This window comes from Zea mays, chromosome 9 (assembly GCF_902167145.1).
Source record: "Zea mays cultivar B73 chromosome 9, Zm-B73-REFERENCE-NAM-5.0, whole genome shotgun sequence".
NCBI lineage: Eukaryota > Viridiplantae > Streptophyta > Magnoliopsida > Poales > Poaceae > Zea > Zea mays.
The window spans coordinates 98,803,059-98,817,564 of NC_050104.1; positions in this window are offsets into that span (position 1 = coordinate 98,803,059).

A 14,506-nucleotide genomic window follows, 5' to 3' on the forward strand; every position below is an offset into this window, starting at 1 on the left:
CAAAAGGGGTCATAGTATTGTAGTAGCACCCAAAGAACCATTAATGATGGCTATGGTACCCGAAACTCGTATACCCCACGGGTTTTACTCAATATAATGGTAGATTTGGGACGATTTCTTTACCTGTGGGTATGTTAATGGACACAATTCTATACCCATCGAGTAGACGGATATGGGTATGGTACGTACTACCCATACCCGCCTACTCATGGGTAATTTATACTCGCATCTGTCGTACACATACTCTATTTAAATAAGCACATATAAATATATATTAGCTAAAATAAGATCAACTTACATGTTTCTACATTATTCATTTTTTATTTTTTTATTTACTCACATTTAATGTTTTATGATTTTAAGTATGTGATGTATTTATTAGATTTATGCTATTTAATATGTGTTTAGCGGGTATCTAATCAGATGGGGGTTACGCGATGGATTTTTTACTCATGCGGGTACGGGTATGGGTTTTTAACGGGTATATTTTTACCTCGCGGATATCGGTATGGGTAAGCAGTACCTAGCGGGTATGTACACGTTGCCATCTCTAAGAACCATTGGGCTATCTCCAGCATCTCTCCTATCTCATTTTCTATTGTATCTCCTATTTCAAAATATATTCTGTAAGCAGTGTCATCTATAGTGCTGTAATACTCAAAATTGTGTACAAGAAATACATAGAGGATTTCCTCATTTTATGTTCCATATTTGCATCATAAAAAGAGCACACATATAATTGAGAGTGATTAATTAAAACCAATAATACCAAAATAAAAGAAAAATTGCATCATGCTGGAGTTATATGTTTGTGCATTAAATGAAATAATAATGTTAATGATAATAAGATAATAATTACTAGAAAGCTTGAATCCTAAATTGAGAATTAGGGTTTGAATTAAGAGAAGGGAAGAACTGAGAAAAATACTACATAAAATAAAATAAAAATCAGAATAAATACCCTTCACACTTATATTATTAAACTATACAATTCAAACTGAGGACAAGTTATTCACAATATTTGAATTTAAACTTGAATTCAAATTGGATTTGAAAATGGAGAAAAAAAAAGAAATGGAAAAGAAAAGAATAAAGAAAACCTAGCCTAACTGGGCCCTGAACTCGTATTCGGCCCAATACGCTTTTTCACCCGCGCGGACCATGCCGTGTCTTTCCCCACGCTCGCGCGCACGCTGACTTGCGGGTCCCACTTGCAGCCTCTCTAACCGCGCGCTCGCCTGGTGCTCGATCGCTGACATCGCGGGCCCGCTGCTCAGCTTACTCCACCTTCCACTCCCACGCGGGGCCCACGCTGTCGGGGTCTTCCCCCTCTTTCGCCGCTTGACTCGGGCAAGCTCCGTTACGCGTATGGCGGGTTCGCCGTGGAAGCTGGGAACGGACTCGGGGTCAAATCCTTCTCCACCTCGCCTCTATAAGATGCGCCGCAAACCCTAGACGACTCCTCTTCCACCTCCGTGATAGCCATCGACCACTAGCGCCGTGAGCGAGAGTGTGCACAGAGGAGTGAATCCGCCGCCGCCGACTCGTCCCTTCGCCGGTGTTCCGGTGCTGGCAGGAGGTCGGGGTGATTCGCTTGGGCTCGTGGATCGTGTCTGTGGCGGATTGGGGCCGAGAAAGCCTTGGTCGTCGACTGAATCCCTCGCCGGAGTAGTGAGAGCACCGCCGAGCCGCCCCAACACGTGAGCAACCTGTCTGCGCGCCCGATTTCAGGTAATATTCACCCCCTTCGTGTTCGCCGTCGTGCCAATCCCATTTTGCGGGTGTCAGAACTAGAATTAGGGCACTGCAGTGGCGGAATTGCGCGGGGTCCGGTGATGGCGCCGCCGCGGTCGGTCTGCGCCGCCGGGTTGTGTCCGCTGGTTAGGAGATGAACCTGGAGCCGTTGATTTCATGCTTAGCGGTCATGATTAGATGCAGGGTTGAGGTAGTGAGAACCGTGGGATCTTGGGTGGACGGTCTTGATTTAATCGGGCATACCGTTACGATCTGGCGTGTCCTGACCGTTCGATTGGGATCGGATGGTGGTTACTCGTTCTAGGCTTCATTAAATCGTGGTCGTAGGATATAGATCCGGTGGTCGATGTTGCGTACCGCCTCGCAGTCGGCAAGATTTAATCCTACGCGCTGGAATCAGATCAGACGGCCAGAAAGCACCCATACCCCTTCGGTCAGCGCGTCTTTCAAAAGAGCCCCTCTGGTTTTTAGAATAAACCCGCAGTCCAGACCAGCTGCGCGCTGTGTCTTGGAGATCTTGCGGGTTAGCCCCTGAGTTTTCCAGGAATTGACGCCCGATCCAGAGCCCGTTTAAAATGTATAAATGAATTAGTAAATGTATTTTTAATACAAAAATAATTCCTAGAACTTGTTTAATTCATAGAAAATGCATATGAATTCCAAATTGATCCATTCCAGTTCCAAAATTTTTATAATATTATTGTCTAACCCTTAATACCTCTGTTTTGACATAAAAGACACATTAAAATTTATCTAGTACTTAATCTTGCACTAAATACACAAAACCTTGGAAAATTCATAACTTAAAATCTATAACTCCAAAATTAATAATTCCAGTTCCTATGATCTTATTTTAATGTCTAGATTATTATTGTGTACTTTGTTTACATGCTTGGTGTGATGTTAATTTTTGCTATACTATGTATGTATTGTGTTGATGCGAGTAGACGAGCAAGCTACTGAGGATCCTGAGGTTCAGCTGGTAGAGACTGCTGAGCAGGAGCTCGTTGAAGGCAAGTTGTGCCCTTGATCACTTCTTTTACCCATTCATGTTCTTATTAATCATAATGATCTGCATAGGTTAATTTTGCTGGGACCCAATAGGTTACCCTAGATTTGACTATCTTTATACCTTGTTTCACCATTGGTTTTACTACTAAATTTTTGGGTAGTACATGTTATTGCTTTATGTGGATTTGGGTATAAAGATATTTATGACTCATGATTACACTTTCTATTATCTGTTCATTATTTTATGTTCATGATAAGATCATTATGTTAATGGGAACATGGAGAACCACCCGGGAAAACAGTGCTACCACAAGGGTTTAATGGGACGCCCTTGGCTGATTAACTAGGAAAGCTAGTGGACGGCTACCTTACCCGAAAGGGGCAAGGGCAGTAGGGGAGTGGTTAGTGTAGGGAGGTCCTTGGGTTGATTTTGCTGCGATGGCGGTCAGGCAAGAACCCTGCACTGGAGCTTCCTATAAACTGTAGCGGGTAGTCTGAAGCTAGTGGAACTTTATAAAGGCCTCGTAGTGGTACCCTGCCTCGCTTCCTCGGTAGAGGTGTATGGAGTCTGATCAACTCCGTGGCAAATGGGTAACACGACTTGTGGGTAAAGATGTGCAACCTCTGCAGAGTGTAAAACTGGTATACTAGCCGTGCTCACGGTCATGAGCGGCTCGGACACTCACATGATTAATTTATGGAACTTAAACTTAATTTGTCATTTCATTGCATTTGGGATTATTTTACTATTACTTTTATTTATTATTACTACGGTTTGGTATTTACTTACACTTAGTAACTGCTAATAAAATTTTGACCAACTTATAAAAGCAATGCTCAGCTTCAGCCTTTATTTCATTGATCAGCCTTACACTTCATGGACTCCCACCTTTGGTGAGTTTATGCCACATTATTCCCCACAACTTGTTGAGCGATGAACGTATGTGAGCTCACTCTTGCTGTCTCACACCCCCCCACAGGAGAAGAACAGGTGGTTCAGGAGGAGCCACAAGGCGAGGAGTATGATCTGATCTAGGTGGCGTTTCTCAGTTGACATTGGCGCCAACGATCCTTAGTTCGTTTTATGTTTATTCTTTTATTTTGTATTAAGTCTTCCGCTATGTAATAAATACTCTGATGTTTTATGACATTTATCTCTATACACTCTGTTATTGTATATGTTGTCTTCTTGGCGCATGTATGAGATGCACCCGGCTTTGTTCCTTAAAACCGGGTGTGACAGAAGTGGTATCAGAGGAAATGTTGACTGTAGGACGAAACCTAGATAGAAATGGACAAAACCCTTACCTACTTATCTCATTCTGATTCATTCTATACTTACCTTACTCAGAATTCTCTCTACACTTATCTTGATCCTGTCTCACCTTCTACTGTTCTAATCTGATCATTCTTACCTTTTCTACTCTGAGACAAGATGGATTTCACACCTTGGAATCCCTACCCCTATGACATTCTTAAGAGTTAGGGAACCTAAGACAAAATCAAAACTAGTTTCTATATTTAAAAATATTGTTTGATTGTTCTGATGAAAAATGTCCGATTTGCTTCTTTGATTGATTGAAGTATTATATATGGACATCTTAGTATGTACCACTACGAGGTAATAAATTAGCTATGGTAGGTAAAACATTAATCTGCTTAGCTAATAAATCCCCCAAAGTAACACGATTCGTAAGTACTGCCTTGTCTACTATACTCTTACCTTATGTATCTAACTCAGATGGTAAATACCAGGCGGGGTGGTGGAACTGATTTACCTCCCAATCGACACACTCGGAGGATATTTAGACAACCCCAGCCACAACCAGTAGAGATGGATCCTCCACCACCGCCTCCACCGGCAGGAGTTGACCCACTGGTTGCAGCTCAGATGAGGATGATGCAACAGATGGCGGACACTATGGCAGATATGCGTGCTCAGATGCAGCAGGAACGCTAGGAGATGCGCCAAGAGTGGGAGGATATACGTCGAGAGCTGCGCCAAGAACGAGAAGAGATACGTCAAGAAAGGAGGGCACAACAACTGCAGCTGCAACAACAAATGCAACAACAACAACAGCAGCAACAGCAGCAACAAGTACCACTGCCTCCTCCACCACCACCAGTTCCACCCCGAGATAAGCATAGGGAGTTCATGAGTCATAAGCCACCAACATTTGCTAGCTCACCTGATCCACTGGACGCGGATGATTGGCTGAAGTCCGTTGAGAAGATGTTGAATATTGCACAATGCACTGACCGGGAGAAGGTTCTATATGCTTCTGGACGTCTGACGGGTCCTGCTGCTGACTGGTGGGATTCATATACTGCTGCCCACGATGCTGCTGATACTATCACTTGGGCAGAGTTCAGTACACAGTTCAGGAATTATCATATACCTGCTGGATTAATGAAGATTAAGAAGAAGGAATTTCTGTCGCTAAAGCAAGGAAGTATGTCAGTCAGCGAGTACCGCGACAAGTTCATCCAGTTATCCAGATATGCCCCTAAGGAAGTTGCTGAGGATGAGAGGAAGCAGGAGCACTTTATTGAAGGACTTAATGGACCCTTGCAGTATGCACTGGTTGCACACACCTTTCCATCATTTCAGAGGCTACTGGATAAGGCTCTTGCTATTGAACACAAGCGTGTTCAACTGGGTGATTTGAAGAGGAAGGCTATCTCACAAGGACAGGGTAGCAGCAGTGTTCGTCCTCGCTACAGTTCACCACAGGGTACACCGACTCGACCAGGAGGACCGCGCCCAGTTCAGCAATCACCACTGAGGACTCCACCTCCTCGACAGGCTACCCCCACTGGCACCCCGACAAAGTTTGCAGGACAGAGTCCAGGCACTACGTGTTTCAAGTGTGGGAAGACTGGTCATTATGCAAATGTCTGCCCACAGAGGATTGCTACTACTCCAGTTCAGAACAAGCAACAGACTCCTGGCAAGGGATATTCTATAGCCAGGGTGAATCAAGTCAGCGTTGATGATACTCCTGATGGTGGTGACCTCGTACTTGGTATGTTTTATGTTAATGCAATTCCTGCAACCATATTATTTGATTCTGGTGCTACACATTCATTCATGTCTGCTCGTTATGCCAACACAAATGAAATACCACTGCTAAATATGAGAAAACCCATGATAGTAATTACACCTAAAGGGCCTGTTGAGGCGAATCAAATGACACGTAGATTGACATTAACCATTATGGGTAGAGAATTTGGAGCTACTGCTATAATATTAGAGTCAAGCAGTATAGATCTGATCCTTGGTATGTCATGGCTAAGAAAGGCAAAGGTCGTTATAGCATGTGGTAGAGGTACGTAGAACTCACTACCACTAAAGGAGAAAGATTTCAAGTTAATATTGCAGTAACCTCCTCATCCATGCGTGCAATGTTCTTTATGCCTGAGGAGTTTGTTGGTAACAACATCCGGGTGGTTAGAGATTTTCCGGATGTCTTTCCAGAGGAGTTACCAGGGATGCCACCTGATAGAGAAGTTGAGTTTGTTATTGATCTCTTACCTGGAACCGCCCCTATTTCTAAACGGCCATATAAGATGTCCGTAGAGGAGTTGAAGGAACTGAAGAAGCAGTTGACGGAGTTACAAGAGGCTGGTTACATTCGTCCGAGTTCCTCACCTTGGGGAGCACCGGTTCTATTTGTACAGAAGAAGGATGGATCTCAAAGGATGTGTGTGGACTATAGATCACTTAATGATGTTACTGTGAAGAACAAGTATCCGTTGCCCCGTATTGAGGATTTGTTTGATCAAATGAGAGGAGCCAGGGTATTCTCGAAGATTGATCTCCGATCAGGATACCATCAGATGAGGATTAGACCATCGGATATTTCCAAGACGGCTTTCTCGACTCGATATGGATTATATGAGTTCACGGTTATGTCGTTTGGATTAACCAATGCACCAACCTATTTTATGGATCGGAAGAATAAGGTGTTCGTGATCTGGATAGATTCGTCGTGATTTTCATCGATGATATTTTTATTTATTCCAAGAGTGATTGTGATCATGAAGAACATGTGAGATTGGTGCTACAGAAGCTAAGAGATAATCAACTCTATGCCAAGTTCAGTAAATGCGAGTTTTGGATTGACAAGGTGCCATTTCTTGGACATATTATTTCTAATGGAGGAATAGCAGTGGATCCTGCTAAGGTCAAGGAGATTATGGAGTGGAGAGTGCCCACTACAGTTACTGAGATTCAGAGTTTCTTGGGGCTTGCAGAATATTATCGGAGATTTATTGAAGGATTCTCTAAGATTGCCAAGCCTATGACCTCGCTTCTGGAGAAGGGCAGAGAATTTAAGTGGGATGATAAATGTCAAGAAAGCTTTGAACAATTAAAGAAGAGATTGATGTCTCCACCGATGTTGGTTATGCCAGATCTACAGAAAGAATTTGACATTTATTGTGATGCATGTGGACAAGGATTGGGATGTGTACTCATGCAAGAAGGACACGTGATCGCCTATGCGTCTCGTCAGTTGCGGAAACATGAATTGAACTACCCCACTCATGATTTAGAGCTGGCAGCAGTTGTGCATGCACTGAAGATTTGGAGACACTACATTATGGGAACTAAGTGTCAAGTGTACACGGATCATAAGAGTTTGAAGTATATATTCACTCAGAAGGATCTCAACCTTAGGCAACGCCGTTGGTTGGAGCTCATTAAGGATTATGATTTGGAGATTCACTATCATCCAGGCAAGGCAAATTTGGTTGCAGATGCCTTGAGTCGGAAGGAGCATGTTCACTCCGCTTTCGTTGTCCAGCTACCTGATGAATTAGCAAAAGACTTTGAGAGACTCAATTTGGGAATTGTTACTCACACTGAAGGAGTCACCATTGAATTGGAACCTACCTTGGAGCAAGAGATTCGTAAAGGTCAGGTTGGTGATGCTAAGATTCAAGAGATCAAGGATCTTATTACCGAAGGAAGAGTTCCGGAATTCACGGAGGATGAGCAAGGTACTATATGGTTCAAAGATCGGATATGTGTTCCAGAGATCGATAACCTCCATGAGACTATATTGAAAGAGGCCCATGATTCTGATTATTCTATCCACCCTGGTAGCACTAAGATGTATCAAGATTTGAAGCAAAAGTATTGGTGGTATGGACTGAAAAGAGATGTTGCTGCACATGTGGCTAAGTGTGATGTATGTCAAAGAGTCAAGGCCGAACATCAACGACCAGCTGGATTATTGCACCCATTGAAGATACCCGAGTGGAAATGAGAAGAAATTGGTATGGATTTTATTGTTGGACTACCCCGCACTCCAGCAGGATATGACTCTATTTGGGTAATTGTGGACAGATTGACCAAAGTGGCTCATTTTATACCTGTGAGGACTAATTACACGGGAGCCAAGCTAGCAGAATTGTATATGACTCGGATAGTTTGCCTACATGGAGTGCCTAAGAAGATCGTGTCTGATCGAGGATCGCAGTTTACTTCTCGATTTTGGAAGAAGTTGCATGAGAGCTTGGATACAAAGTTGAATTTTAGCTCAGCCTACCATCCCCAGACTGATGGACAGACAGAGAGGACTAATCAAGTGCTGGAAGATATGTTAAGAGCTTGTGCTCTCAAGCATGGTGGCAGTTGGGAGAAGAGCTTACCCTATGCTGAGTTTTCTTATAATAATAGCTACCAGGCCAGTTTGAAGATGTCACCATTCGAGGCTTTGTATGGCAGGAAATGCAGGACTCCACTGTATTGGGATCAAACTGGAGAAAGACAGTTCTTTGGGCCTGAGCTTATTCAAGAGGCAGAAGAACAAGTTCGAATGATAAGAGAAAATTTGAGAATTGCGCAGTCCAGGCAAAAGAGCTATGCTGATAATAGGAGAAGACTACTGGAGTTTAAGGAGGGTGATCACGTGTATCTGAAGGTGTCACCGATCCGAGGTATGAGGAGATTTAAAGTTAAAGGAAAGTTGTCCCCTCGCTTCATTGGACCTTTCTTGATCTTTAAGTGAGTGGGAGAAGTTGCATATCAACTGAAGCTACCCGATCACCTGTCAGATGTACATGATGTGTTTCATGTGTCCCAGCTAAAGAAGTGCCTCAGGGTACCTGAGGAGCAGTTACCAATGGAGGACCTTAGTGTTCAAGATGACCTGACTTATGCGGAGTACCCTATCAAGATTTTGGACACTTTGACCCGAGTTACAAGAAATAAGGTGATTAAGATGTGCAAGGTACAATGGAGTCACCATGGTGAGGATGAAGCTACTTGGGAGCGAGAAGAAGAGCTTCGTATAGATTTTCCCCACCTTTTCCCTAGATCTTCCTAAATCTCGAGGACGAGATTATTTTTAAGGGGGGTAGGATTTGTAATACTCAAAATTGTGTACAAGAAATACATAGAGGATTTCCACATTTTATGTTCCATATTTGCATCATAAAAAGAGCACACATATAATTGAGAGTGGTTAATTAAAACCAATAATACCAAAATAAAAGAAAAATTGCATCATGCTGGAGTTATATGTTTGTGCATTAAATGAAATAATAATGTTAATGATAATAAGATAATAATTACTAGAAAGCTTGAATCCTAAATTGAGAATTAGGGTTTGAATTAAGAGAAGGGAAGAACTGAGAAAATACTACATAAAATAAAATAAAAATCAGAATAAACACCCTTCACACTTATATTATTAAACTATACAATTCAAACTGAGGACAAGTTATTCACAAAGTTTGAATTTAAACTTGAATTCAAATTGGATTTGAAAATGGAGAAAAAAGAAATGGAAAAGAAAAGAATAAAGAAAACCTAGCCTAACTGGGCCCTGAACTCGTATTCGGCCCAATACGCTTTTTCACCCGCGCGGACCATGCCGTGTCTTTCCCCACGCTCGCGCGCACGCTGACCTGCGGGTCCCACTTGCAGCCTCTCTAATCGCGCGCTCGCCTGGTGCTCGATCGCTGACATCGCGGGCCCGCTGCTTAGCTTACTCCACCTTCCACTCCCACGCGGGGCCCACGCTGTCGGGGTCTTCCCCCTCTTTCGCCGCTTGACTCGGGCAAGCTCCGTTACGCGTATGGCGGGTTCGCCGTTGAAGCTGGGAACGGACTCGGGGTCAAATCCTTCTCCACCTCGCCTCTATAAGATGCGCCGCAAACCCTAGACGACTCCTCTTCCACCTCCGTGATAGCCATCGACCACTAGCGCCGTGAGCGAGAGTGTGCACAGAGGAGTGAATCCGCCGCCGCCGACTCGTCCCTTCGCCGCTGTTCCGGTGCTGGCAGGAGGTCGGGGTGATTCGCTTGGGCTCGTGGATCGTGTCTGTGGCGGATTGGGGCCGAGAAAGCCTTGGTCGTCGACTGAATCCCTCGCCGGAGTAGTGAGAGCACCGCCGAGCCGCCCCAACACGTGAGCAACCTGTCTGCGCGCCCGATTTCAAGTAATATTCACCCCCTTCGTGTTCGCCGTCGTGCCAATCCCATTTTGCGGGTGTCAGAACTAGAATTAGGGCACTGCAGTGGCGGAATTGCGCGGGGTCCGGTGATGGCGCCGCCGCGGTCGGTCTGCGCCGCCGGGTTGTGTCCGCTGGTTAGGAGATGAACCTGGAGTCGTTGATTTCATGCTTAGCGGTCATGATTAGATGCAGGGTTGAGGTAGTGAGAACCGTGGGATCTTGGGTGGACGGCCTTGATTTAATCGGGCATACCGTTACGATCTGGCGTGTCCTGACCGTTCGATTGGGATTGGATGGTGGTTACTCGTTCTAGGCTTCATTAAATCGTGGCCGTAGGATCTAGATCCGGTGGACGATGTTGCGTACCGCCTCGCAGTCGGCAAGATTTAATCCTACGCGCTGGAATCAGATCAGACGGCCAGAAAGCACCCATACCCCTTCGGCCAGCACGTCTTTCAAAAGAGCCCCTCTGGTTTTTAGAATTAAACCCGCAGTCCAGACCAATGGCGCGCTGTGTCTTGGAGATCTTGCGGGTTAGCCCCTGAGTTTTCCAGGAATTGACGCCCGATCCAGAGCCCGTTTAAAATGTATAAATGAATTAGTAAATGTATTTTTAATACAAAAATAATTCCTAGAACTTGTTTAATTCATAGAAAATGCATATGAATTCCAAATTGATCCATTCCAGTTCCAAAATTTTTATAATATTATTGTCTAACCCTTAATGCCTCTGTTTTGACATAAAAGACACATTAAAATTTATCTAGTACTTAATCTTGCACTAAATACACAAAACCTTGGAAAATTCATAACTTAAAATCTATAACTCCAAAATTAATAATTCCAGTTCCTATGATCTTATTTTAATGTCTAGATTATTATTATGTACTTTGTTTACATGCTTGGTGTGATGTTAATTTTTGCTATACTATGTATGTATTGTGTTGATGCGAGTAGACGAGCAAGCTACTGAGGATCTTGAGGTTCAGCTGGTAGAGACTGCTGAGCAGGAGCTCGTTGAAGGCAAGTTGTGCCCTTGATCACTTCTTTTACCCATTCATGTTCTTATTAATCATAATGATCTGCATAGGTTAATTTTGCTGGGACCCAATAGGTTACCCTAGATTTGACTATCTTTATACCTTGTTTCACCATTGGTTTTACTACTAAATTTTTGGGTAGTACATGCTATTGCTTTATGTGGATTTGGGTATAAAGATATTTATGACTCAGGATTACACTTTCTATTATCTGTTCATTATTTTATGTTCATGATAAGATCATTATGTTAATGGGAACATGGAGAACCACCCGGGAAAACAGTGCTACCACAAGGGTTTAATGGGACGCCCTTGGCTGATTAACTAGGAAAGCTAGTGGACGGCTACCTTACCCGAAAGGGGCAAGGGCAGTAGGGGAGTGGTCAGTGTAGGGAGGTCCTTGGGTTGATTTTGCTGCGATGGCGGTCAGGCAAGAACCCTGCACTGGAGCTTCCTATAAACTGTAGCGGGTAGTCTGAAGCTAGTGGAACTTTGTAAAGGCCTCGTAGTGGTACCCTGCCTCGCTTCCTCGGTAGAGGTGTATGGAGTCTGATCAACTCCGTGGCAAATGGGTAACACGACTTGTGGGTAAAGATGCGCAACCTCTGCAGAGTGTAAAACTGGTATACTAGCCGTGCTCACGGTCATGAGCGGCTCGGACACTCACATGATTAATTTATGGAACTTAAACTTAATTTGTCATTTCATTGCATTTGGGATTATTTTACTATTACTTTTATTTATTATTACTACGGTTTGGTATTTACTTACACTTAGTAACTGCTAATAAAATTTTGACCAACTTATAAAAGCAATGCTCAGCTTCAACCTTTATTTCATTGATCAGCCTTACACTTCATGGACTCCCACCTTTGGTGAGTTTATGCCACATTATTCCCCACAACTTGTTGAGCGATGAACGTATGTGAGCTCACTCTTGCTGTCTCACACCCCCCCACAGGAGAAGAACAGGTGGTTCAGGAGGAGCCACAAGGCGAGGAGTATGATCTGATCTAGGTGGCGTTTCTCAGTTGACATTGGCGCTAACGATCCTTAGTTCGTTTTATGTTTATTCTTTTATTTTGTATTAAGTCTTCCGCTATGTAATAAATACTCTGATGTTTTATGACATTTATCTCTATACACTCTGTTATTGTATATGTTGTCTTCTTGGCGCATGTATGAGATGCACCCGGCTTTGTTCCTTAAAACCGGGTGTGACAAGTGCAAAACGGTATTTTGTATGGCCATATACACAACCAGCTGGACACAGCCTTAGGACCTTTGTTTGAGCTGCTGCTTTTGAAACTTTTCTAAAAAGTTGCTATTGGGCTTTTGACCTTGAGAAACCAATAATAACTTTTTGGTGGTGTTATTAGCTTCATAATCCTAGGAAGATACGGAAAACTCATACAACCATGTTTCTCATCTTCTCGTATAAACTCGGCTTTTTTGAGTTTATGAATTTACAAAAGCTAAAACAAAAGGCTAACTGTTTGTTTCATCTCCTGGCTTTTCACACTAAGAAAGTTGGCGAGAAGATCAAACAAACAGTGCCTTAGAGATCAGCCTGGGCGTTCGGGTTAGCCCAAAATTCTAGGTCAATTTTTTGAGTTCTTTGAATTTTGGGTATTTAGAAACATTACCTGAAATTAGGGTGTTTATACCCTAAATTTCGTGTTCGAATTCGGGTAGCCTGTTCTACCCAAACAGTAGTCAACCTAAATAATTTACTTCTAAATTAAACACCAGTCATCCATTAGTGCCACAGTGCCACATGTTACAAAACACAGTCAACCACATGTTACCAATAACAATAATTATTGATAGAAGTATGAACGATAGTACTAATAACAATGATCAAATGTCACAGAAATAGAACACCAAGAATGCAAGAATGGGTAATTATAGTATTGTAGTTGTTGGATAGTTGATTTCAATACCCTAAAGGCATCGAAAATCAAGGCAATACAAGTTAAATATGTGCACCAGAGTTTCACTCGTGGTTCCCAAGATGAATGCATTGACAATGACAGTGTCGGTAATGTTAGTTAGCGCGTTGCCCTGTCGCGAGAAGCGTTGGATATAGTCTCTCAAGGTCTCATCGGGCTTCTGTCCGTAGTTCCTGAGGTCTCACATGTTGAATGGGCGAACGTATGTGCCTTGGAAGTTTCCCACAAAGATTTCCTCGAGGTCAGCCCAGTTTTGGATGCAGTCAAGTCTAAGGTTCTCTAACCATGCCCGCGCCAAATCCGCCAAGTATTGGGGGGTTGCGGATTATGAAGTCGTCGTGGTCCGCTCCTCCCGCTTGGCACGCCAGTCGGTAGTATCCCAGCCAGAGGTTGGGGTTCGACTCTCCTGAATAGTTCCCGATATTGGTGCGCGCCCTGTACCGTTGTCGCACCGGTGCTTAAAGGACGCAACGACTAAAGGCCCGAGGCCCCGGTGGTAGCGGACTCAGGCTTCGATCCCCATCGGGGTCAAAATGCTCTTTGTGGCATTGGTTGTACCGATGGGTGTCACTCGATGTCACACCCGGTTTTGGAAGGCAAACCGAATGTGAACTATGTACGTGCCAGGATCAGAACTCACGTACACAGCGATTTCATAAATGAACATCATCACACAGTGCTCGAATAGTAACATAAAAGAGTACTTATTACATCATAGAGTCATAGACATCCACATAGTCATTGTCTTAACAGTTAAATCAAAGTACTAGCGAAACGCAGTAAAGATAAGGCCTTCACAGGCAGCTGACTGGGGGTTGCCGCCAACCCACACCTAGAATTCGTCGTAGTCTTGGAACTCCTGGAAGTCTCCTTCCACGGCTTCGCCTTCTCCTGAGCAGTGATTACAATGTGGACAACCTGGTGTTTTGTGGTAAAGCAAGGATGAGTACACATCAACGTACTCAGCAAATGTCCCGTTTGGCTGAAGTGGACTAGCTTTATGTGGGGTTAGGCTCAAGCAGTTGCTTTTAGTTGGTTAGGTATTTATCATTAGTAGAAGCCAGATTTTAGCATTAACCAACCCGTAAACCATTTCCTCATCGAGGAACATCATCATCATAGTCGAACCAAAACCATAACATAATCCTTGTATCTCGAACCATCTGTATCTCTAATCAAAGAGGATCCCAAGGCTGCTCTTAACCGTGAGCACGACTGATATACCAGTTTCACTACCCTCTGCAGAGGTCGCACACTTTACCCATGAGTCATGATTCCCTTT